A 27,125-nucleotide genomic window follows, 5' to 3' on the forward strand; every position below is an offset into this window, starting at 1 on the left:
CTTTACCATCTTCTTCATCTATCAGTTGCAGAGTCTAGAGCAAAGATGGATGAATCCCTCCTGGGTCTAATTTCCGTCCACCATAGAAACTTTTCAAGAAGCTTGCCTGCTTAGGATCAATATGATTTTGCTGAAATATAGGTGCATGAGAGATAGTTTTAGTATTCTTCATTGTTGATTTAGATGAACCACATTTTTCAGCAAAGCCTTCTTTATCTTTATACGCTGAATCTTTTTCCAAAAAGAAATTTTCATCATGAAAAAGAAAACCATAATTCTTTCCATCCTCTTCTTCAATCTTTTGAAAACTTTGAAGTAAGTGGGGATGAACCATTTTAGGATCTAACCTCCTGCCACCATAGAAATTCTTTAAGAATTCAACTTGCAGGGGCTCATCGGGAATTTGTTTCTTAGGACATGAAAAGTATTCATCATCACTATCGCTATCACTGTCACTTTCAACTTTTCCCTTGTACCAAACCATGATTCTGAATTACCACCTTCAAACAGAGTCGCCGATAATCAATCTTTAAAACAGAGTCGCCAACCTTCATTCCAAGGAAGGTACCTCTTATCAACCATGTTATTGATTATTATTCACTTTGTTTTGGATATGACCAAGATTTTGTCTGTTTCTTCTAGGGATAACTATTATTCTTTCAACGATTACAACATTGTGACCAATAGGAGCTCTTCGCAATATTTCCCCAAACTCTTCTTCTTCTTCAAGAACTTGATTCACCAGATGGTATTGTTGAGTACTTCATCTACACCTCCAGGCTAGAGTGTTCAAATCTGAGATGATATCTTCATGGGTGTCTTGAAAGCCGAGGTTCGTTTGGAGAACAGGAAAAATGTTTTCATGCGGGAGCACCATTGTGCTTCATTACAGGCGACTGTCAATCTTTCTTGTTCAGTCTCCCCAACGGAGTCGCCAAAAATCTATTGGTAAATAGATTTGTCACAATAGAATTGCCCAACAGAGTGTATGGCAAACCGTTCACAACAGTTGGATAGGCCCTTGGTATGCGGCCTTCCTCTGTGTTTAGAGGGGTAGCTCCCTCATATGATATAATTTTTGAAAAGGATTTTCAAATAAAGAATCTAAAACTTTAAAGATCAAGAGAAAGTCATTCAGGATGAATGCACTACATGCCCTCACAACCTTCTTTGGTAAAAAAGATTGATAACAACGGTGATCAAGAACTACGCTTGAAGGCAACCAGTATTACCAAGTACACTCATTATCGTTCGTAAACACTCGCATAACAACATGAGAATGTCTACTACTACATATAACAATTTTGATTTTAAAATAAGAAACCCAAAGCACATCTCATTTCATTTCCTTGCACCAAGAAAGCAATAGAGATTTTTCAATTTCGGAGATAAAAAGTGTACATACTTTCCAAAATTTATCCCTTCAATCAAAATTTCAGCATAGTGTTCCCTTATTTTTAAAACCCAAAAAGTCCCCTTTACAATGCTAAAAGATGTCCTTATATAGACATAGAGGTTAATAACTACCTCTTCGTGGTTAATAACCACCTCCAAAATGCATAATTTTGGAAGGTTAATTAACCTCAAGAAAATTAACCTATACAAGGAAGACATTCAAAAGCAAAACTTTTAGCTAGAATTCCTAAGAATGTATAGATATTCAATCATTGATCTTCTAGCTACTAACTCTATCTATCTGAACACAATTGATCTATCTCAAAAAGCTCTGTAAGCATCTAGGATGATCATCATTGATTCATAGTATGAATGAACACATTTTCCATCCCGAGTTTGGTTATGAAGTACCACAGAAGTAGCCATTCTCAACAAATTTTTTTTATGTCATGGGCATTCAGTCCATAGTTGCACAAGAAGTCGAAGTAATCTTGATTAGATGTTTCACACACAAGACCCAGATCAAGAGATCCATTTGGATCTATCTCTTCACCACCAAAATCAAATGGAGTGCCCAACTGCATTTATATCGTCTCTCATTGTACTGGCACCATTGTTCATTTTAGTAGCTATTGTGATGAGTGTTGATCTAATAACTCATGGACTCCAAGAGGGATAAACTATTTTCAAAAGTGCAGCAGCTCTGCCCACATGAGGACATGTTATGGATGTTCCTGAGATTATGTTGAAAGAGGGTGGCTTCATTCCCATGGGAACATCATCTGATGAAGAATTCATTGGAGTCCAAGAAGCAAGTATGTTCACTTCTGGCACACTTATGTCTGACTTGAGAATATTTTCAGTGAGTCCCACAGGTCCTCTTGATGAGAAATATGGAACAACCAGTGCTAGTTTATAATTTGAACATCTTCTGATAGAGTAACAGTTGCAACTAGCTACTTAGTTGGTTTTAAGTAAGTTAAGATCTCTTGCTATCATAGATTCTATGTAGATCGTTCCTTTTTTTGAGATGATGTTGTGTTATACATCGCTCCAATCAATTTCCTATACCTAGAAGCCCAATAATGGCATCTTGTTGTGAAGAAGACACATTTTTATTTCCATTATGCTCTTACTTCCTTAGAGCATTTTGTCAAGCAGTTCACGTGCTATATTTTGGCTTCCATATTTTGTATACATGTCTACCACGTCACTTGCGACTACAACATCTGATAAAAGTCTAGTTTGATGGATGTCTACACCCTTGCTCATCGTGCAAATTTGCACTAGCCGAGGAGTCAGAGATTGCTCTGCCATTGTGTCAAGCACCTCATAATCTGCTTCAGCTTTGCCGTCTTTACACAAACCAATTATCAATAAATGAAAGGTAGAAAAGTGATGACCAAAACTTGTTGACACCATCTTCTCCAAAAATTCTTTGTCTCACCAAACTTACCTTCTTTATAGAGCCCATTATAAATAATGCAACTCAAAGGAGGGACATTTTCCTTACTCTTCAACTTATCAACCACTTTTTCAAAATGGAGGGGGCAGTTATTGGCAATGGATTCAGAAAGCTCGATTCAGAAAGCTCGTCCATTTCGCTGGTTCAGCTGTGCTCAGGAGCCAGTCCATCTGGAATACTTTTGAATGTGATGTCACTCATGGAGTGCATTGATCCAAATTTCAACATTTTCTCATGCATATATTCATAATAATTAAAGTGATGTACAAGCTATTGGCAGATAAAACTTTTGAAAATTGTATCATGGGGTTAACATGGCCCATGATAGGAAAGGCCAACATTACAACATGGAGTCTATTCGTCATGCCCATTTTTACCACCCAAAATGCAGAAATAACTTGAAGCTTTGAAAAACTATATCCGCTACTGAACCTGGGCAGGATGCATTTATAGGATAATCTATGTTAACGATGACCTTGAGAAGCAAAGACTATCATCACCTATTAGTGGATAGGCTTCCCCTTTCAAGTGGTTTTTCAGCAATCAAAAATGGTCCTTCATTGTTTATATAAACGTGCCATAGATCAGTCACTTTTAGGTGTACTCTACCACCTTTTGCATTTATTCGCTTACCTCTATTATCAACATCAAAATATGGGGGCTACCATTCAGGGCAAGCAAGGCCGTTGTCAGGAACAATGAGGGTGACCATTCAACTGTAGCGGCCTGACAGAATCGAGCCAAAATCTATTTTCAGAGCATAAAATCTTTCCAAGACTTCATAAAATCATCGTGACTGGAGGTGATGAGTCCTTTCTCATTTAAGAAGATAGAAGTGCGTGTAAACACCAAAGAGGCTAAATTTCCCATCCATGCCCTACACAGAACACAACACTTGGAGAAAGCAGAAGAGTTTAGCTGATCATGGGACAGATTGAGCGTCGCGGTTGGATGTTATCGTGCTTGATAGGTGTTGGTAAACAGATTGAAAATTTTCACTCTCAACACCAAAATCTCTGAGCATTTCAAAATTATTCATGAACACAACTGTTTTTCGGTTATCATTTTCCATTTCCTCCACCTTAAGATCAACCAGGTGCAATATCCGCACTTGTCTTTTAGATGATCTTACTTCTAGTTCTTAACCTTAATTAGCTAAACAAAGAAGGTTAATGATTGTCTCAGAGAGGTTAAGAAAAACATGTTTTTGGACATTATCATTAACCTTTTGAGAGGTTAATGGTTAGGAAAAACATTTTTTTGGATGTTATCATTAACCTTTGAGAGGTTAATGGTTAGGAAAAACGTGTTTTTGGGTGTTAACATTAACCTTTTGTGAGGTTAAGAAAAATGAATTTTTGAACGTTATCATTAACCTATTGGGAGGTTAGGAAAAACACATTTTGGGTGGCGATCATTAACCTTTTGTAACTTGAGGCTCAGAAGTTAGATTTCAGCAATTTCAATTGCTGTGCGGAGCTGCTAACGAGCACGAGACATGGAGGCTCAAAGACTCACAAAATTCAAAGATAGAATGGCCAATTTAAGGCTTAAAACTAGGCAAGTTTTAAATATTAACCATGGCTCATAAAATTGAAACAAAATTTATAGCCGGGCAACAATTCAGAAACAATCAGAAACCAACAAAATGATAACAAAAATATCAAATAGTGTGTCACTGAAGCAATGCTCAAAATTTGGATGCTCAAAATTTAGAAATGCAGCAAGTGAAAGAGCTTGGTGAGTCACTGAAGCAATTCAAGGAAAGGATTGTGAAGGTTTTACAAGAGAGGGCAATGAAATTAGATGAAATAGAGGCTGAAGAAATTTCTCAAGAACAATCTTATCAAACAGTTATGTGGGGTGAGCAAGAAAAAATTGATATTCAATCTATGTTGGGCTCTTGTTCAAACAATGAAGGCATACCTTCCCATTTGTTTATGCCACATGAGGGATCTCTTGATATTTTTGAGTTGCAAAGGGTCATCATGTCTGCAGGTGACAATGAAGGAGATTTCTAGATTGCATGTGCTCAAATGAAGTTTGATTTTTCATAGGAAGTTATTGAGTTTTTGTTCAGTTTTAGTTTTGATCTTTTGGCTTTGGGTTAACACGGTTGTAATAAAATTCTCTGCTTAAACAATTTATGGTAGCTTTTTGTTTATAGAATAAGGGTCATTATTAAAATTTGTTTTTATGAAATGAAATCATCAACTTGAAAAGAGAATAAAGGAAATATTGTTGATTGCTCATATATTGAAATTTTCATTTCCTACAATAGAAATAGGAAGAATATACATGCATAAACATTAGAGTCCTTACCCAGGTAGCCTAACTAACATATTACTAATAAGAAACCATCTTGTCTTATAATTCAATATGCTAATTTTATGATTGTAGAGGTGTAAAGTATGCCTAATTAAGCCAATTGAGGTTTTCTCTATTGGCTAGGGCTTCATGAGTACTGTCTACTAAGTGCTTCAGTCCACCTTGAGTATCTGTATATATAGTTCTACAAAATTGTTAATCCCTGTTATTAGATAGAAGACTAATGTTTTTATTTATTATTTTATAATTAGTTTATGTTTTGATAATTGTGCAAACAATTTTAGTCTACGATCTTGCCATTTTTCTTATTAAAATGTTTTTTTTTTTATTGATTGTAATTACTGGAATAGGCTAATCTTAAAGACAAAACAAAGTGAATTTTAATTTTTCCTAGGTTCACAAACGTAGTGATTTTTTTACAAAAAATTTTGTTGTTTTCAACTACAAACTATGTAGATCAAATATTGAATTTTTTAGAAAAATCTATAATGTTTTTGATTTTTTGAAAATTAGTCAATTATATAGTTTATAAGAAAGATAATAGAAAGATGGTGACATACGTAATCATTGTTTATCTGAGAAGAAATCATCATCTTCTTCTTTTCCCTGCCTTATTATCATCACAAAATCAGCCATGCGATGTATGTTTAAAAAATAAACGAAAATTTGTGCAGAAATTGAATGCGTAACCCTGAAACCAAATAATAATATGAGTCAAAACATCATCAATTACGCTTTAAGAGCATGCGACACAATCAGCAGTAGCAAACCTTAAAAAATCGCATGCAAAAGAGCCACACGAAATGGAGGCAGACGAGGATCCATTTCCACACGTAAAAAGAAAGGCAAAAATTACTGAAACATGGAGAGAATGATTGGGACGCACTATTGCAATGGGATTCTCTGCCGTTGGAGAGGAATATATGTCCACCTATAGCCCTCTGTACGTTATCTTCCTTGCTTTCAATTCTACTTGCTCTCTCACTATCTATTACAACAGTTTTCCCAAATTTATTGAGATCTTACAATATTGAGAGCCGGAAAATGGTGATTGTTAGGGTGCTCTACAGCTATGGCAACAGGCAAGTGGCAAGTCGGATATCTTTAATGCAACATGTTTCGGGGAACTTACAAGATGAACAAGTATCCTAAAAATAGCAATGTGATTCAAACAATTTCTGCAGGGCTCCACCATGACTGATGTGCCTATTTCAATTCAAATGATAAAAATGTTTCATTTAAAATATTTATAAAAATCAGTAAAGTTACATACATATATATATCACCTTTACAGTCGGTGTAAGAAGACCGAGGGCAAGAATAAAAGAAAGAACAAATCAAGACCCATCACAAATTTATTATTTGAGGATGGATGAATTGTATGCAACGTTTGTACAAAGAAGTAATTTCTCATTAAAAAATTATTTAACTAGCACTTGCACCCAAAAGAGGTACAAGGGATACGCCGATAGGTGTTTAATGTGAAAGCATAAACGAATCTTTATGACATAAAAGGAAGTGTCACTAATTATTCTTCACGGAGAATATATATCTTCACACCACCGATGAAATGAAAGGAGAATAAGTCTTTATTGTAGAGGCTATCAAGCATGCTTATGAGTTTGGCTTGTTGAGTACGGAGAACCTATTCAACTATTATTGATGAAAAATGAGGATTTTGAACAACATGATTATTTTCATCAAAAGGCAACTTTTGATAATTGATTATATTACAAAGTTTCATTCATTCTTCTTCAAATAATGTTAAATGTGCCTATTAGAAAATAAAAATTAAAAAACTGAGCTAATTATTGCCATGATAATTAGAGAACCCAAAGTCAAATATTATCTATTCTCTATTAGGGGCAAAGGAGTACTTTAATAAAGGTTAGCATAATTGTGTTAAACATGGTTGAAGACCATCACAAGCAACTTTTTGAAATCTTTTTATGATGCATCTTCAATAGGTGTGTTAGTCACATTAAATATGTATTCCAGTTCACCAATGAAGTTGTACATAACATTGATTGGATAATGTTTGTGGGTTGCAAATGGGAAAAGTATTTGACATTAGGAAAACTTAGTACCAAAAAGTGATTATTAGGTCCAATAGTTTTGTGCAATTATGGTTTTGAGGCATATGGTTTTATCTTACCATTTGATTATATTGTGGCTTATTGAACCCATAAAAGTAAGAACATATTTAGTGGTTATGATTGAATAGTTGAATTGTGTGATATTGTATTCAACTCTCTTCTTGCGTGCATAGGTGAAGTATGGGATAGAGTGTGTGGTTGCATGCTCAAACACATGGAGGATGCATCAAAGGAACTAGATGTTTCATAGCTTTTCATAGAAACATTAAGTCTATAATAATGTTGTAATTGGGAATAATATATTAACTATGGTTTCTTTTGAAATTTGGGCTTTATAGATTATATCTAATGTAAATCTTGTGGTATGTTTTCATATTTGCATTATGATTATTTTGCAAACTTGCACAAATATTTTTCCCTAATTTAGAAATTTGCTTCATAAAGTAATAATTTTCTAATAGATACGAAAATAAATAAACATACCATGACATGAGCTCTAATGGTTGGTGAGGATTAAGCTTCCTCTAATTTAAGGGTTTAAGTTGCCTTCTCCACATACTTGGTGCTTGATAAGGTGGACTTTGTGTTGTGGATGTTTGGTGTACACATCATTATTGAACACCATATGTTGTATATTTGAATTCTTCAATATTTTTATTTATGTTACATTGTTACATCCAAAAATTGAGGAGTGCGCTACAAGGTTTCCTGTAGAATTAAATCCAAGGTGAGCTTGTTGGAAGTGAGCCAGCAAGGTGCAAGTGCTGATTCAAGAGTGTTATTAGTAGCAAAGCACAAGTATCTAGTCTTAGCATTGCAATTGAGTTATCTAGCATGCAACTCAATGTTTTGAGGTGCAACATGAATTGTGTTGTTCCCAATTGAAGCTATCAAGAATTGCTATTCATATACCATGGATGGTGTTAATAGGAGAACTTGGAAGGTGTATGTATGGATGCATTGGAATCATTAGATGTACCATTTCTTATGATGCCCTATAATCTTATCGTAACTCATGAATATTGTTATCATAATTTGAAAGACATGAATGTATGAAAATAGAAATGACAATAATCTTTTGTATTAGATGTGTACGATATCATTCATGCTTCATTTTCTTGCCAAATGTAAGAAGTCTTTTTTATATGCATTTTAGAAGATGTGACATTTACATACCTAAATCTCATAGTAAGAGCATCTAAACTCCACTTTTGTGATTTCTCTATAATGAAGAAATATGGGGCCTCACATTAATTGCCAAAATATCTTGGAGGTTATTGGAATATGAATGGTTTTCTACTATAGTAGAATAAGATATCTCACAAACCTATTCTATTGAAATTCATATATATGTTTGGTGTTCTTGCATAGAACTCTATAAAGAAGCCAATGTTTTAAGATTCTCTTTAAAAAATTAAGTCATGCATGAAAAAACAAAAATATTGGATAAATGCATTGATAACCCACTTAAAAACTATTTAACAATATTATATAAGATTTGTGTTCTAACAATCTACAACACAAATTTACCTATATAGGTCTAACATAAATATTTGAGTCTTATCGATTATTAATAATTTCATTTACCTACTTTCTTCATATGCCCCCGAAGCTATTTTGAGAGAGGACTTAGGCTTGTAGGATATAATTCTAGTTTCTCAGCACCATTGTGGAAGAAGGAAAAAAAGAGGAGACTAAATTTTATCTGTGGTCCTCTTTTCACAAGAATATTTTCTCTCATTTTCTATATTGGCAAGTCATAACATAAAGCCTACAATACTGGAATCTTGTGAGTCAACCACAATATCTATTTGGATGCGAAAATGTGTATTATTTACTTTTTTTATCGATACATTACAAAATAGATACCTTTGCAATATAAATTTCTTATACATCAACAAGTTGCTATAGTCAAAATAATATGAACAAATGGAAGACAAATCGATCTGTACAACCTCAACATGGAAAGGAGAAAAAAGAAAAAGGCTCAAAAAATTAAAATGAACATATCAATCAAACCAATAAATGCAATCAGTTATAGGTGTTCTGTAAAATCTATGTAATGACTGAGAGATGAATTACTAAATTGTGTCCATTATTCCCAACTAAAAGAATTCTTCCAAAGCTTGGGTTAGTACTATTAGTGTCGGCATTAAGAATTACTATAAGCTTCTTTGTCTCCCCCTATTTAGCTTTGAATGACAATGGCATAATAAAAAACAAATACACCCCATGGTGCACTCTAGAGAACTTTGTAGCTTTGACTACCTGCAATATTGGTAAAACTCCTTTGAATGGTACAAGAATTAATCAAAGTAGCCACTTTAATTGAAGGAATATTGAGATCAGAAAGTGTTCGATTTACACAAAACTAGTGTAATTGAGAACCAAGGATGCTGACCCATTTATGTTGCGTAAGAATGCAACATAATCATCAAAACTTGGAATTTAACTATATCAATGAAAGTCAGTTCCTACATATTAGGATTTTCTTCTATGCTTGCTATTTAAACTCTTATAAGAAATAATACGAAAAATATTTAAATATCCTATTCATTACCAATGAAATGAAAGAGCAATCTTTTGTAAAAATGGGGTTTTTGGCTGCCATGAGAATAGGCACTACAAAATTAGATAGCATTTATTTTGAAGAAATAAACTGGAATTTATACTTGCATTGAAGATCAATCCTGGATCTAAAAGCAACAATTGGATTCACAGACCCACTTCCCATGTCAAAGGGGTGGTTGGAGTCAGACCAGCATCAGGATTGTTGTAGAAATGTTGTGCCATAATTGGTGATCATTGCTTGTCATAGACTGATGCAGTGGTGGATAGTGCTAAACCAATGGCTGCTGGGTTGAAATTTCAATATTTTTGTCTCACAAGCGCTGCCACACCTTCTATATGTGATGCTACCATGCCTGTCCCAGATAACATCACAAATTTTTTGACTCTTTAGCAATACATTTGAAGCACTGAGCTCTCTTTTGTCATTTATTTTTATAATATCATGCAAGATGGTTCGAGATTGAAGAAAATAATAACCTATCACACTGTACCAAGAGGAATGTAGAAATTTGAATTTCAAAAATGGAGAGATTGAAAAGATTGAAAGTATTGTGTTTCAAATGGAAACCAAGAATCATAATCTATCACAATGTACCGAGAGGAATGTGGAAATTTGAATTTCAAAAATGGCATTTAGCTAGTCAAGAGAAGATTGAAAATATTGTGTTTCAAATGTAACCCAAGGCCAACCTTTTGCATTTCAAAATAAATGCATAATCTACATAAGGTTATTAGTCCTTTAAATAATCAACATTTCTATATATTGCAACGGATTTTCGTAGAACAATTAGTTTAGATTATTCAAATTATAAATTACAAATAAAAAACCGAAGCCCACTTCATTCATCATTCATAATGAAAATCTCAGACTATATATGGCAGATTAGTACACACTATTTCACCTATCACCTGTCCAACAAATCAAATATTTTTAATGGACATTATTCAGCATATAATACTGCTAATGACAATTCATACCTAATAAACAATTGATTGGCATGCCCATCAAACTCAAAAACTTATTGTTAGTCTTCATAAAATCGGGACCACTTTATAAGGTAGTTATTACACTGTCCAGATAAATTGGTAGATGGAAGTACTTAGATACTTGGTAAGTTGAATACCTAGAGGAAGCTGGAAGAAGTTGGATACTTGGTTGGTTAATTGCATAGAGTATTTATGTTTCTTCTATGACCAGAATATTTAAACCAATCCCTTTTGGAGATACAAATTTGTTAAGCATCAGAATTGGAGATCCATGAGATAGAGCTTTCTAGTAATCTCTTAAGAGGATCTAAATGTTATTTGAGGTCTTGTCACGCTGCTAAGAGTACATATGGTCCCATGTTGTGCTAAAATTTATAAGAAAAGTTCATAAAGAGAATTGGAAGCTGCTAGGAAAATGGGAGGGATTACAGAAGTGAATACACTTTGTAAGAGAATCTGCCTAAATCTTGTTCACTTTTTAAATCTTCAAGTGTAAATAAATTTTCCATTCTCTCTTCCAATAGTACAAATCTGGTAGAATTTTTCACTGGAATAAAGAGTATCTCTCAGTATAGAAAACTAAGATACTCTCTCAAGCAGTAGATTGGTTTGACTACATGGTTGATGGGCATGCATATGGGATTGTGCAAATCCTATTTGGTATGTTCTTAATTGTATGCTGTAGAAAGCTACTTAAAGTTCAAAGTCCACACTATATGAAGGTAGACTACTTGATGTTGTAGACTTTTCACCATATAAATTACTTAAATGTGTAGGTCACATTCATATTTACCCCACTTCAGAGTGTCATTGTGCATGTAATATTTATAAAACAATAATGAATATTTGAAAATACATATGAAACAATAAAAAATAATACGACTTGAGAGTATAATGTATAATGTATGCCTAGATGGGTAAAGGAGTACTTGAAGAAGTTTGTAAATCTTCTTAGAAATGGGGGTTTGAAGGGGAGGGACATCAGTGACATGCTACTTACAATCTCTTCTCCAAATTCGTTAGACTCTGAAGATATTTACTTGGCAGCCAGACTTTTGTAGAGAGCTTGCTACTTTAAGAAAATATATGTCAATTTCTCTGTGAAAAACAGGGTGGAGTTCAAAGGATGTAGCATAATTTTTCAACATTGATTACAATCCTATTAGAGGGACCAGCGAGAGCGTTCGTTTTCCTCAGTGTGTTGACAGCTCCCTGCCCTGCCTCATTTTTGGGTAACTTATTTTTAACTATCAAAGGTGTGGGATGTATCCTATATTAAGCATCTATGTTAGTTCTAAATGAGATGCGTCAATAATAAGCTCACTACTAGAAAAATATAGGATACATTAGAATCATCTAAAGAATGTAGGAAATATGTAAGCCATAATGCCTAGCACCCTTGAGGCCCCACAGCATTCACCAGAATGGTGTTGGCATCTTTTGAATGTAAGTCCTAAAAACAAACAATTTCAAATGCTCATAGGTTTAGCTTTGGTTTTGTCAGCAATGAATGCTAATAAGTAATTAATTAACTAACCTATTAAGAATGACATATTTATATTGTCAATTCTGAAATCAGATGGTAATGATATATGATTGCTGTGCCTATGTATTGCAGTATGGTTATTAATTTATTAAACCAAAGAGAGAGAATTAGCACAACTCGTTACCTGTCTGGCAAGGGCTATCCTGTAGGTCAACATGTGTGCCATAGATAGTATAATGTAGACAGTGAAATTGACCAAAAGAGCACCAACTACAGAATTGATTGGAGCAAAGAAAGGAAAAACAAGTAAGTTGGAAGGACCCAGATTGGGATCAAGATAGGCAGCCTAGCCAAAGCCGGGAGAAATAAGCTCTGTGTCATGCATTCCAATTACTTTCTCCCAAACAGAATATAGAGGAGTGCATGCAAACCCAAGAGTAATGAACTGTATAAAAGGAACACAAAAATATTTCTTAGAAGTGGAAAACATGAATTTCTGTATGAATGAAACAAATAATAAATTTAAATGGGATGAAGTTGTATGGATATCAGTGCCAAAATTAGATTGCAAATCTGTGTAACATGTCCTTCAGTTTCTACTTGGTCTGATATTCATCTACAAATAATGTAATTTCACCAAGGAGAACTGGACAGTATCCATCATCTGTACTGTGAAAAATCCCAATCCACACAACAGTTCTGTCTGTGCCATGCTCTGGCTTTTCTTCTCCATGTTTCTCAGTTACTCAATTGACCCCTCATCCAACAGCCCTAGCAAAACATTTACCATGGCTTTTTCCATCTACACACAAACCCCATGTCAAAAACCCAGCCAAACACCAAAAAAACACAGAACATTAACAACGCAAACAAGAGGGCAAAAAATAGAGGTCTATAAGAGAAAATTACAGAGAATAAAATAGGTACCTATAGAGGATGACGATCCATAGATTGGCCTTCATTGAAGCTATTGCTAGCCCTCAGAGAGCACCACCAAGCAATCCAACGCCTAGTTGCAATCCAATATTGTTCTTCTTAGGCGACTGCTACTGGAGGAGGGTATTGCCACAAACAGGAGGATAAGATGGGTAGTCTGCAGGTGGAGGCAGAGTGTAACGCAGATATTCGGCAAGCGGCGGTGGAGGGTAAGATGCAGGCGACAACAGAGGGTAAGAATACAATGAGATTCAGGTGTAGGGTACGTTGGGTATGCAGATACAAGCTCATTCTTTCCCTCTTTTCGCTCCTTATGCGCTACAACGGTGTCACCATATGTTCGGGCAGCGCCACCATTAGTAGGGGGAGCTTCCATATGCTGGAGAGGCGGTTCTATATGCTTGTGCGACACCACCATTAGTAGGGTACTAAAAGGCACTTGGCGCATACAATGTCTATTTAAATTGCACCGGATCATTTATCTTTAGTGACAAATTAAGCATACCCTTGGGCTTCCTTGAGGGATTGCGTATCTGGTAACTTACCAAATCAACACCACCGCTAGTTCTTTTCCTGAGTAATTCCTTCATTGGAAACAAAACATCTGCTACTTGTTTATCTCCAAATGTCTCCTTTATACGTATCTCCACTTCCAGGACTAATCGGCCCTGCTGAGGCACTGTTTCATCGAAAATGAAGGACATAGAGCTTGTTCCAGGTTTCTCTCATTATAGAAATGAGAAATGTCAGAGAGGCGTTCTCAGCGATCTGAAACCATTAACCGGCAACAATTTTTCTGTGTGAGACAAACCATAAATGCAACTATAAATGCACGAAACAAGAAGAAAACTTTAAGAACAAACCGTTTATCAGAGATCTGAGACCATTAACCGGCGACAATTATTCTGTGTGAGACAAACCATAAATACAAATGCAACTATAAATGCACGAAACAAGAAGAAAACTTTAAGAACAAACCATTCATCAACGATCTGAAACCATTAACCCCATTAACTGGCAACAATATTTCCCGTGTGAGACAAATTCGGATTCCAAGCAAATCTCATAAGAAAAGCCTATCGGCTAATTAAAGAGTCTATTTTTTCTTTTTCCAACTATTTGGAAACTTCCTTTTATAAATTTTAGGAAACTTTTTTTACAAATGTTAAGAATCTATCTTTATAAATTTTAAGAAACTTTCTTTTATAAATCTTTAGGCCCATTTTGATAAATCTAGATTTAATGAAAAATTGAGTGAAAAATTAAGTAGAAACTTTACTTATTACTTTTAGTTAATGAAATTGAAATTAATATTAAAGAATTGTGTTTGAAATTTTGAATAAATTATTTGGATATTGAAATGTGTTTAATTTTTATTATTGTAAAAAAAATCATTTTATTTTAAATAGATAAGATAAGATAAGATAATATGATTAAAATAAATTGAATAAAATTTTTAATTAAATATTTATACTTAAATTTATCAGATATAGATATTTTAAAAACACATATTTATATATTTAAATTTAAACAAATGACAAAAAAATGTAACCATATTAGTGAAACAAGTAAAAATAATGTGTGTAAAAGAAAAGTTTAAAAACTATTAATAAAATTATGTATATCAAATGTTAATGGTCTTGTAGAATATTATTGAGTTCTCTTTTACTACAACTTATAGTTTTCTAAGGAAAAAAATTATTTATTATAGTTTCATTTTTATGTACCTTAATATAACTAGACTTGCTCAAGTTAGTGAACATTTCAAACACAAACACATTGCTAATATGAGCATACATAAGAATATTGATATCATGTCATAGAGGTCTTTTTTGCCACTCTGAAGATGCTACCAATTACAAAGCGAGTCAAGTATATGTGTATTTATGTGGTTGAACACATTTTCTAGATGTCATAGAGGATGTATTAACAAAACATGGAAGTCATCCACTTTACCTGCAAATGTGCATATTGACTTTAGTTTATTTTTGCATTATCAAAATTTGTTAATGTTATGTTATGCTATATTTAATTTAATTTAATTTAATTTATATAAACATTCACCAAGGCCTTGGCATCTTCTAACTTTGTGGGCTAATAGATTGATAGAGCCTACAATGGGAAACCAACATTCCTCTAATTGAGAAATTTGTCTACTACAATTTACCTATATCTCAAACTCTTATGTTTTGTCATGCCTCAAAGGCAAGGACTGTAGCTCTTTTAGAGCTCTTGTTTTATTAGGAGTGTCGGCTTTCAAACAAATCAATATTAGGAAAAAAAACTCTAGTCAGTTTGATTCATGGAATTGTAAAATTTGAGATTTCTACAAATTTCGATTTAGCCAAATCAAGGTTCTGCAAATCTTCATTTCTATTTTTCAGATTTTACTTGAACCATTTGTTTCGCTTGGAAAATGAGTGGGAATATATATTTTTATACATAAGCTTGGAGTTGGAGGCAGACTCCAAAAAATAGTCCAATCTATTATTTTTACACTTCTCAAAAAATGTAACTAGGTTTTGATTTTCAAGTCCTAGTTGCTAGTGGGATGTCTGATAACCTGGTTTTGAGACTGTAATGTTTCATACAAGGATGAAGCTATATAGGGGTAAAAGGGAGGGCATATGACAGTGAAGTGAAGGTCGTATGGAAGAGAAAGGGAGGTCATACGACAACCAAGGGAAGGTTGTACAGGGGAGAAAGAGAGGTCGTATATAAGCCAAGGGGAAGGTGTACAATTGTCAAGGGGAGGTCGTATAGGGGTTAAAGGGGAAGGCGTATGATTGTCAAGAGGAGGTCGTATAGGAGTCAGAATTGTTGTACAGTGGTGGGTTGGGATGATGTATATGATGAGTACAGTTGAAAGGGTGTCATGAAGGATATGGCAAGAGTGGATTATGTGTGGAGGAAGGATTGTGTTTGCTATGCCTGAGTATTTTATGCATCCACGCAGGAAAACCACCTATTAACAATTTGCATATGATAGAGATACAATAACGCTCTAGATTTGTCAAATATAATGATAGATAAAATGTCACTCCAATTTGCCAGATCTGAGTCAAATCATTCGAACAAAATGGTGAGCTTGAGTCCTACTGAAACCGAACAATCCAAGTAGGGAAGATCTTTCACTTCCGAAATGGTGAACAATAGGGAACTCCAATAGGAATTTGTAGTATAGAGAAAACAATCCAAATTCCATACCTAAAATAACCTACAAGAAGGCCTTATAAAGGGCTTTGGGGAAACTTTTTGAAGAATTACAAAATAGCACTAAGCCGATAAGTACTAAATAAAAATAAAGAGTGGGCCCGACAGATTAAAAATATTGATTCTCAGCCACATAAAAAAAATTATTATTTAATAATATTGGGGACATTACAGTCCTCTGTGCCAAAAAATTGCTTGCCCTCAAGCAATTGCAAACTTGGGTGCTCTAGAATTTGCTCACCTTCCTAAGTGGCATCCTCAATAGGAAGATCCTTCCATCGCACAAGAAACTCCTGAATGATACGGAACCTAAGCTTCTTCTCTTAGACATCTATGATATCTTCTAGTTCTAAAATTAATTTCCCTTATTCATCAATGGGAGGCAAGTCCTTCGACACTGTGACATGTGATCCAATAGCCTTCTTTAGTGATGACACATGAAGAACATTGTGTATTTTACTACCTTCAGGAAGTTGCAATTCGTAGGCAACTTCTCCTACCTTTCGAACCACTTTGTAGGGTTTGTAGAAGCGTGGTTTTAGTTTCTCATTACCAAACAACTTCAAGGAGGATTGTTTATATAGTTGAAGTCGAAGGTATAGTAGATCACCCACCTCAAAACTTCTCTCAATTCGATGTCAGTATGCAAATATCTTCTATTGATTTTGAGCCCTTTGTAGATTTTCCTTGAGAGATTCCATGATATCTAAACTCTCTTGTAGCCAATCTTTAGCCCTCGGTGCACAACTATCTCCCAAGGCCAAATCCATGAATGATGAAGGTTCATAACCATACAATGCTTTTAAGGGTGACATGCCTATTGACATGTGATAGGTAGTGTTGTAACAATGCTCACCTTGATGCATCCAATGTTACCATGCCTTTTATTGCACTGAAACATAATTCCTTAGATAGCCCTCCAACTATTTGTTCAAAATCTTTGTCTATCCATCTGACTATAGATGGTAGCTCATACTTGGTGACAACTCCATTCTCGCTAGCCTAAATAACTCCATCCAAAAAATGCTAAGGAAACAACTATCTTTGTCACTTACTATATTTTGTGGAAGACCATGTAAATGGAAAACCTCACAAAAGAACAACTCAACCACTTGCGATGCTTGGTACCCAGTGGAAATGGAAAGAAATGGGCATACTTGGTTAAACGATCAACCAAAACAAAAATGCAATCATTCCCCTAAACTTTGGGTAGCCTGATGATGAAATCCATTGAAATACTTTCCCACTTTTGATCAGGGATTGGCAATGGTTGGAGAAGTCTCGCAGGTAGGGTGTGCTCAGATTTGTTTTGCTGACAAGTAGAGTATTCTTGTACATATTGTAAGACATCATTCTTGAGGCCCTTCCATGTAAAACATTCTCAGATCATCCTATAGGTTTTCAAGTATCATGAGTGTCCAACCAATGTGAATCATGCATCTCCTTCAAAATTCTTTCCTTCATTTTGGACTCAAGTACTAGATAAATCTTACCCTTGTAGTAGATAATATCATCTACCACCTTGTACCTATCATCTTGTACTTGATCATCCATCAACCGCCACGCAAATATGTTCTTGGAGTATTCAACCAATAGGTGTTCCTTCCAATCTACTAAAATTTCAGACAATGAGCATATTGTAGACCTCCTTGATAGAGCATCAACCACTACATTATGTTTTTCCTTCACGTACTCAATATCAAAGTCAAAAGCTTGGATTTTTCTCATCCACTTCTGTTGTCATTCATTTAAATCTTTCTGCTCTAAAAAAATCTTAGGTTGTTGTGATATGTTCGCACCACAAATTTTGCCCCAACAAGATACTATGAAAACTTTGTTTGTGCATGTGTAATTGTGAGCATCTATTTATCATAGATGGAGTACAATCATTCTGCTTCTGAGATTTTTTGACTTTCAAATGCAACGGGGTGATGATTTTGCATCAACACAACCTCAATTCCTTCTCTTGAAGCATTACACTCCAAGATGAAGGGCAGATTGAAATCAGGCAGTGCCAACACTGGGCATCAACTCATGAATTCCTTCAACTTGTCAAAAGTGTGTTGTGCCTTCATACCCCAATGAAAAGATCTTTTTTTGTCAGGTCTATTAGTGGTGCACTAAGTTGTGAGAACCCCTTCACGAACCTTCTATAATAACTGCACAATCCAAGGAATCCATGTAGATAGAGAGAGTCTTGGGACGCAGCTAATCCAAGATGGCTTGAATCTTTTCCTAGTGTACCTGAACCCCTTGAGCACTGATTATATGCCCTAGATACAATATCTTTTTCATTCCAAACTCACATTTAGATCTCTTGGAAAACAGTGATTACGACTCCATAATTCTGAGTACTTCATCCAAATGCCTCAAATGTTCCTCCCAAGTCTTACTATAAATAAGTATGTCATCAAAAACCACCAATAGGTACTTTCATAGTTGCTTGTTGAAGATGTGGTTCATGCACGACTGGAAAGTAGCTAGAGCACTGGTTAGACCAAATGGCATAACAAGGAACTCATAATGTCTATAGTGGCAATAGAAGGCGGTCTTCTCCACATCTTTGTCCCTTATGCGGATCTGATGTTATCCTGAATGAAGATCTATTTTGGAAAAGTAGAGTGCACCATGTAACTCATCCAATAGTTCATCGATCCTAGGAATTGGGTACCTATTTTAAATGGTTTTCTTGTTTAGTACATGATAGTCCACAAACATTTGGAGGGTTTCATCCTTCTTAACCAAAACTACTAATGATGTAAAGGGATCTTGGAACTAGGCCTAATCCATCCTTTCTCTAGGAGTTATTGGATCATTTTTTCTATCTCATCCTTAAACCTTTTAGGATGGTGGTAGGGCATAGTGATGACAAGTTTGGCTCCTTCCTCCAACTCAATGGTGTGCTCAAATCCTCTATGTTGAGGGATGTTGACAAAGACTGTATTATGCTTATCCAAACTATGTAAAGCTCATCATCTTGGTAGTTGATTTGTTGTCCTTTCATTAGTTTTGTTGATATCAAACACTATGTTGCGCAAGAAATCTCATCATGTTGAAGAATGGCTTCCATCTATTGTGCTAAGATTTCCTTCAGCCCTCCATTTGACATTCCCTTGAGGACCACCTTCTTTCCATCTGCTTCGAATGAAAATTCCATTCATTTGAAGCTTTGTGTGTACTCGTCTAAAGTTTCCATCCACTAGATGCCAAGAATTACTTCCATGTCATCTAGATCTACAAAAAAAAATCTTCAGTCACCATATGATTTCCCATGGTAATGCTAAGTTGCGAGACAAAATGGGTACATGATAGGAGGTTTCCTCCTGCTACCTTGACTTGGAATCCCACATGTGTCTCCATAGTTAAACCTCTTTGTTTCACTAGTGATGAATTAATGAAATTAAGTGTGGCCCCATTGTCCTTGGAGAGTTCCTCATACCCAAAAAATAGTACATCTCAGAGTGCCTGTAAGAGTATTGGTTCCTCCTCAACATACAAGTTCAGCAATCCTCTCTACATGATTTATGTTACCCTCTTTCACAATTTGTTGATCATTTTCTTTGACTCGTGGTTCCTCATCCTCTTTACTATCTAACATCACCTCTATGTAATGGATCTTTCCCTTCCCTAAGCATCAGTGTCCTGGTTCCCATGATTCCTTACAATTAAAACATAACTTCCTCCTCCTAAATCTTGTCTCGTAGCTTGATCTATTGACTGCTTCTTTGAAGGGGGCTTGTTTTCTTTCTCCTTTGAAATGATGGGTGGCCTAGCACATGAATAACTTTTAGAAGAAGAATTGGATATTGCCATGTATTGTGCCTTCTTGATTGTTGCGGAAAATGTTTCAGGGTTAAAACCCTTCATCCAACCCTTTAAGGGTTCAATCAACCCATCCATGAATAAAACAACAAGTCTTCTCTTTGAAATGTTTGTCACTATTATTGATAGCCTCTAAAATTCTGTAATGTAGCTCTCTACTACTCTAGTTTTCTTTAGTTGTGATGTAGTGCAGGGTAGGAGAATCCCTAGAGGAGATGTCCTAGCCCCCAACAAATAAGCACACAACGGAAACAAAATAACAATGCAAGATCTGATACCAAATTACAATAATTTATTCGTAAAATAAATTTTTACATGTAATGTGTTAGGCTGTAAGGCCTTCCTAGTTATAACCAAATACAAAGAAATTACAATAATAACTCTGCAAGATCCCTCAAGATCCAACCCAAACACTGGCTAGTCCAGATCCACACTCTGGTAGAAACTTCCAAGGAAGATCTCAAATTGTGCTCGCAAGCCCACCAAGCAATCTCCTTGTTTTCTAGCCATAGCCCTAGCTCTGCTCCAACTTTATCCAAAATCCAAGTGTAAATTTCCTCACATTCAGTGCTCTATTCACACACTCATAACTTCATCACAATCCTAGTGTAAATTGCCTGACATTCAATGCTTTGTTCACAGACTCAAGAAAAACTCGCTCTTCAGCTACTCTCCACACTCACTCCTCCTCTGAATGAGTGAATCAATCCTCCACAAATGAATCATAGATTCCACAAGACCCCTTACTTATACCCAACTAAGGCACAAGTCAACCACAAAACAAATTAAATACCCATACATAAATTAAATGCCAAAAGTTGGCCTCCAACATAAATTAAATACCTGAGAAAAATTGCGATATCTCATAGCTCCAATTGAATTATAACTTGTTCTTTAAATTTTAGGTATTAATTTAGGTCCTCTACAACCCTTCAAAGGTGTAAAGGCTAATTCACAAAGGATATATGCACATCCATCCTAAAAGCCACACACAAAAACCCATCGTGCAAACTATCATAACTTGATACTCTAGGAGAACTACCATATCTCCCAACTTATAATGAATTAGGACTTGTGCCTTTACCCAAAGATAGTACTTTAGGCCCTCTTCAATCCTTGAAATTTTTATCCTCTAAATAATTGGAAAAAATTAGTTACATGGCCCACAACAGGCACCTAGAAACCAAAAAATATAGCTCCAACAACAAAGTAAAAATAACTCAAACTTTAACATGATAACTCCAATCTCTATGCAAACATAGGACAAGGTTCCCCAATGTGTCTCCAACACATTCCTAACCATAAAAATCATAACTCCACCAAAATCCAAACTCGATGCTCCTGCATCATGTTGTGCCAGCTCCTTGAAGTTGAGCTCAGGATCCTTTTTGTCAAAGTGGTCAATAAGTCACTCTGTGAATTCAACATATGAAGTGATTTGATCATGACCAAAGGTGACCATCCCATGGTGCCACCATTCATGGGAGATTTACTCCAAGTGAAGTGCTAAAAACTTGATTTCCTCTTCTTCAGGCATGGGATTGAGCTAGAAGTATGTATCATCCTTTTGAACCCATGCTTGTGCTGATGTATACCTAGATCCATCAAAGTATGATAAGTTTATCTTTCCAATCTTTCATCTAATGTAGTCATTGTAATTTCCCTACCTCCTAGAATATCTCATCTACAAATCCACATAATCCTTGAAGGACAATTATGCACCCAATCCGACATTAAACCAATCTTGACGAAATTGATCTTGCATTTCAAGGAAAGTAGGCTCTTGTTTCTGAGGTTGTTCCAACCGTTGGAGAAATGTCAACATCATTGGTCATGTGTGGGATCACTCTATGTGAATCCTTTCATTGATATAATTGTCACCATGCCCATTGTGTACTCTATTTGACCTTCCTTGTGCCAAAATTCTGAGGGTCTTGTCAATTTTATCTTTACCCCTTCGCCAAGGTATCACTGAGCTTTTGTTGTCCATTTAACAATGTTTCACTAAGTTGTTGTTGTCCACTTGTCAGCTCCCTTAGAAGATGCATCATCCTAGTGCTTGATTCACCCATTCTTCCTATTGATCGAGATCTTGGTGACATCCACTATCACCAACAAGCTGGCAAGATCACTAGCTCTGATACCACTATAATGTTTTGTATAGGGATGAGGTTGTATGGGGGTAAAAGGAAGGTCATACAACAACCAAGTGAAGGTTGTACAACAAAAAAAGGGAGTTCATACAAAAACCAAGGGAAGGTCATATAGGGGAAAAAGGGAGGCCTTATGGCAGCTAAGGGAAGGCCATACAAGGTTCAAAGGGGAAGGAGTATGACTATCAAGAGGAGGCCATATGGAAGTCAGAATTGTTGTATGGTGGTGGGTTGGGATGATGTATATGATAAGCACATTTGAGAGGGTATCATGAAGGATATGGCAAGAGTAGATGGTGCGAGGAGGAATGACCAACTGTGTTCGCTACGCCTAAGTATTTTATGCATCCACACAAGAATACCAATTATTAACAATTTACATATGATAGAGAAACAACAATAACACTCCAGATTTTTCAGATAGAATGATAGATAAAATGTCACTCCAATTTGCCAAATCTAAGTCAAATCATACAAATGGAATAGAGTGAGGTTGAATCCCACCAAAACTGAATGATTCAAGTAGGGAAGATCTTTCACTTTCGAAATGGCAAACAACGAGGAACTCCAACAAGCACTAGTACATTAGGCCCCCATTTTTTACCAAAGGCCTATTTGGGTTGTTAAATTCATTTTTTTTTTGAAAAAATGGGCCCGATATGGTCGAAATTTTGACCAAATTTCAAGTATGGTAAAATTGTTTAAATTTTGACCTTCAGAACATAAGAAAAAAGGTCACAGCAGTGTTAATTTTGTTTTGGGGTGCATCGTGACTGCAATGGGCAGGAGTTTGGTGTAGGGTCAACACGAGAGGAGAAAGGAGGTAAGAATCTGGTCATTAGATATCATTCCAAGTTTGTTATCTATCCAAAAGTTGCAGAGGCGAATTCCAAAGCTATTCAATGCTTTTACACTTTCTCTTTCTCTTCTACTCATTTTAATTTTAAAAAAAGAGCCACTGTTAATTCTTTCAGGTCACAAACTTGTTTTATAGATGATGTTTAGGTTTAGGTTTAGCATATATTTAAGTGCAAGGATAAAGTTGTGGAAAATTTATATTTTTGATATAATGCACTATTCATTTTTTGTATTTCTTTTGCATGCAGGGAATCTCGAGATGTCTTGGTGTTGGAAAACTCTAGATCGGAAACAAAGAATGTAATATGCTATAGCTACTTCCATTTGCTTTTTCACTCAAATTAGCAGCATTACCTCTGACAGAATTTGATCCAGACCCATTCACACAGGTTTGTGGCCATTTTAGTGTAGATTTCTTTGCAAGACATTAAACAAGAACTCAAGCTTTGGGAGGATTGATATATTGTAGAACATCTATATCTGTATTCCTTTCCTCTTCATTCCAATAGTTTATTTTCATCTTTCTATATGGCTTGCATCCACAACATGACCTTGTTGAGTCAGGAGTCTTTTTCACTACTTTATTTAAAGAAGAAAGGAAGATTAGCCTGCAAGTTTTCAAAAGAACTTCATTGTAGAGTTTGGAGCCCCAACAATGTAAATACTATGAGGAAACTATATGAGATGCATTGTTATAAGTTATACAAGCTTTCCTGGTGCAATCTAGAAGTACCATTTTAAGGAACTGTTTCTCCAAAATAGAAAATATAATGTAGTGATTCTAGCAGATGACGTGCATATGGGTATGCTTGTGTGGGAGAAAAAAGAAGAAGAAAAGAAGCAATTTGCTTTATCATCTCTGGCTAAAGACGTAGCTCATACTCTTGAAGCTGTGTTATATTCTCTCATAGATAGTCTTGCTATAAATAATTATTCATTTTTTCCCTCATGCTTGTGCTTTGAATGATTAGGAGTAGCGTATATCTTGTTGGTGTTTCAAACTACTGAAACTATCAAGCAACAAAATGCTTAATATCACAGTGAAACAACTTACACAATCTAGGGATTAGCCAGTTCCCAATATCAACTATATGAATGAATCACTATAACCCAAATTCAACAAAACCAAATGATGGTTTCCTACTCTTCTGGCTCTGCTAAACCAAGGCGGGTATACTTAGGGATAATTCTAATGCAACTGTGTATGAAATTATCTTAATTTCATTCTGATCCTCATTTGTTACCTTCACATACATACACAACTCACTTCAATTCTTCAATGGTCTCAAACTTATACACATCCCTTATCAGCAGATCTGGTCATAATTCTCCTAAAATTTACAAATATTCCTAGAAATAACTGCTACCTAAGACTCAGGAATTAGATATAAATGAGTTGAGACCAACATTTATAATTCTTGAACAGGATTGAAATAATTTTGATTTTATAAGATGACTTGATATGCAGTAGTAGAATTCATCCTTGTTTACTTTTGATTTATAGGACCAGTGCCTTATCCATTGGGCAAGAAATTGACTATTGGCGGGAGATATAATTCAAATAACTTGTATAAGAATTAATCAACTGCAATCACCCGTCTCCATTCTTATGCAATATCCCTTTTATGAACTCATAAACCCTATTGATTTACTAAAGAATTTATATAATTGCTTGAATTAAAAGCAACAATAAAATCAGCATACAACCCATCCAGATTGCATTTAGCCAAATAAACCTTATTTAAATGACTTCAAAGTAAACAAACCCATAAACTAGAGACAAAAATTGATGACACATATATAGTGTAAATACCCTATTGTATTATCCTTTTCATATGACTAATACGATAACCAATAGAAGACCAATTGAATGCCCATAATAGATTGCCATTTCTGTCATTTCAATTTACTTATCAGAAAGTACAATGGAAGCAAACTCAAAACCCCTACATACTATTGGACAGACTATATATGTACTCTTGTTGAAAGAAAAAATAAAATTACACAAGTCTCGAACCATCACAATGCCTTGAAAACTCATTTATATAGATATGAGTTGCAACAAGCAAAGGGCAAATGTGATTGACAGGTGTCCAAGGAACAAAACATTACAAAAAAGACAAAAAAGTCACAATGGAATGCTAGGCATATCAAATATTCTTTTAGGTAGGGCCATTCCTGTTACTGCTGTACTTATCAACTTCTAATTTGTCTCTCATTGTTCCGGATCCTCAGAATACATGGCTACCAAGCTAGCCAATGAGGGGTGATCTTGTGATGCCTTCAGATCAGTTTGTTCCTGTGGGTTTTCACTGCTTTCACCTTGAGCAGGCACTATTTCCTTTTTACTTTCTTCTTCCTTCAATTTTGGTGCTAATGTGTCAATGACCTACACCTCATCTTCCTGTTCCCTATCATTATCTGAATTGCCTTCCTCCAACTACTAGTCCGAAGGAATATCTACCATCCATGTGTTAAACTGTATGTCATTTGGCCAGCTGAACCGAAGGATATCATCTTGTTTCTTTAATATATAATCAGCCTCCTTTTCAAAACCAACAAATTCTTGCCTCAAAGAATCAAAAAATGGACTTTAACCAATTCCTCTATCGTGGTGGCCCACCAGACATGCCCCTTTTCATTAACAACTTTATTTATCCTTATGCAGAAAAGGTCATCCAGTTGTTTACTCCATTCATCCTTATTTTTCAATTGGTTCTTTCTATCCAAAGCACAAGGAAATAGATCAAATTTTTGATTCTTGTATTTATTCAAATAAGAAACAATTTTCAGTTGCAAAGCAACTCTCCTGTTATCAAAATCTATCAAGTCATTAGCAATATCATATAATTTTTCAATATGGTCATTTGAAGACCTTATAACTGAATAACATAAAAGGGTGATTTCTTTTTCCCTTTTTCCCCACTTGTTAACAATAGGCTTGAGGATTTCATCATGGGTTTTCAGTTGCTCCCATATACTTATTACTCTTGCCAACTGATCAAAAAATAAGGGCCATTCAATCTTATCTACCAAATACATTAGGGCCTTTCTAAGATTATCCTCATATTGCGTATTTAACTCTACATGTAAAGCCCATAGCTTATTTTTTTCTTCTTCAAAATCCTCAGCTGTATAATATTCTAGCCTTTGAGGTGTGTTTGGTAGTTCTACAAGGGGGTGGGATTCAAAAGGTTCCACTGGAGGATGGGGGTATTTTATTCTTGGCCTTGTGGACTTCCCCATTACCTTGTTTTCAAGTTCAATTCTCCTTTTTACCTCCCTATTATAGGCCTCAAGAAGTGTTTCATATTTACCTTGTAACTCAAACATGGCCTGTTCCTCCTTCTTTGCAGTATCCAAAAGAAACTTGGAAGATTCCACATTCCAAGATGCTGCCTGCACATGTGCGGTATCAACAATTCTTCTCACAATTAAGCTTCCCATCAAGCCAGAGTCATCTGACTGCAATGATGTGGGTCTAGATCCTCTTCTCAGTGACCAATTGACCAATGTAGCTTGCCTTGAAAGTTCTCTTTATTCTGGTCTTGCAAATTCAATTTATTTGAAACAGAACTAAAAACTAAAGCATCAAAAATATCCCAATTTGGAAACAATAAAATGTTAGATGCCTTAACCATTTCCCTCCCTTCCTCAGGGCTTATATTCTGCAATTCTTTTATCATTTCTTCTTTAGTTTGGTTCTGAATGGAAGTTTCATCCATTTTTGGATGCTCTATTTTCATCTTTTTACATTTCTAATTCATTATCAAAACAATGAATGAATTCTAAGAGCCAAGAATAAACTCTCCGCT

General features: G+C 35.3%; 1 pseudogene across 1 annotated transcript; it reads right to left on the reverse strand.

Moving 5' to 3' along the window:
* Positions 1–5,752: 5,752 nt before the first annotated feature.
* Positions 5,753–14,315, reverse strand: LOC149534509 (uncharacterized; annotated as a pseudogene). The gene is made up of 3 exons (XR_016357532.1): positions 14,243–14,315; positions 13,307–14,032; positions 5,753–5,879 (listed from the first exon to the last, which is right to left on the reverse strand). The product of XR_016357532.1 is annotated as an uncharacterized LOC149534509 (transcript).
* Between the last annotated feature and the right edge of the window lie 12,810 nt (positions 14,316–27,125).

Source organism: Cupressus sempervirens, chromosome 10 (genome assembly GCF_028749045.1).
Source record: "Cupressus sempervirens isolate cs-2001-9-10 chromosome 10, ASM2874904v1, whole genome shotgun sequence".
Classification (NCBI taxonomy): Eukaryota; Viridiplantae; Streptophyta; class Pinopsida; order Cupressales; family Cupressaceae; genus Cupressus; species Cupressus sempervirens.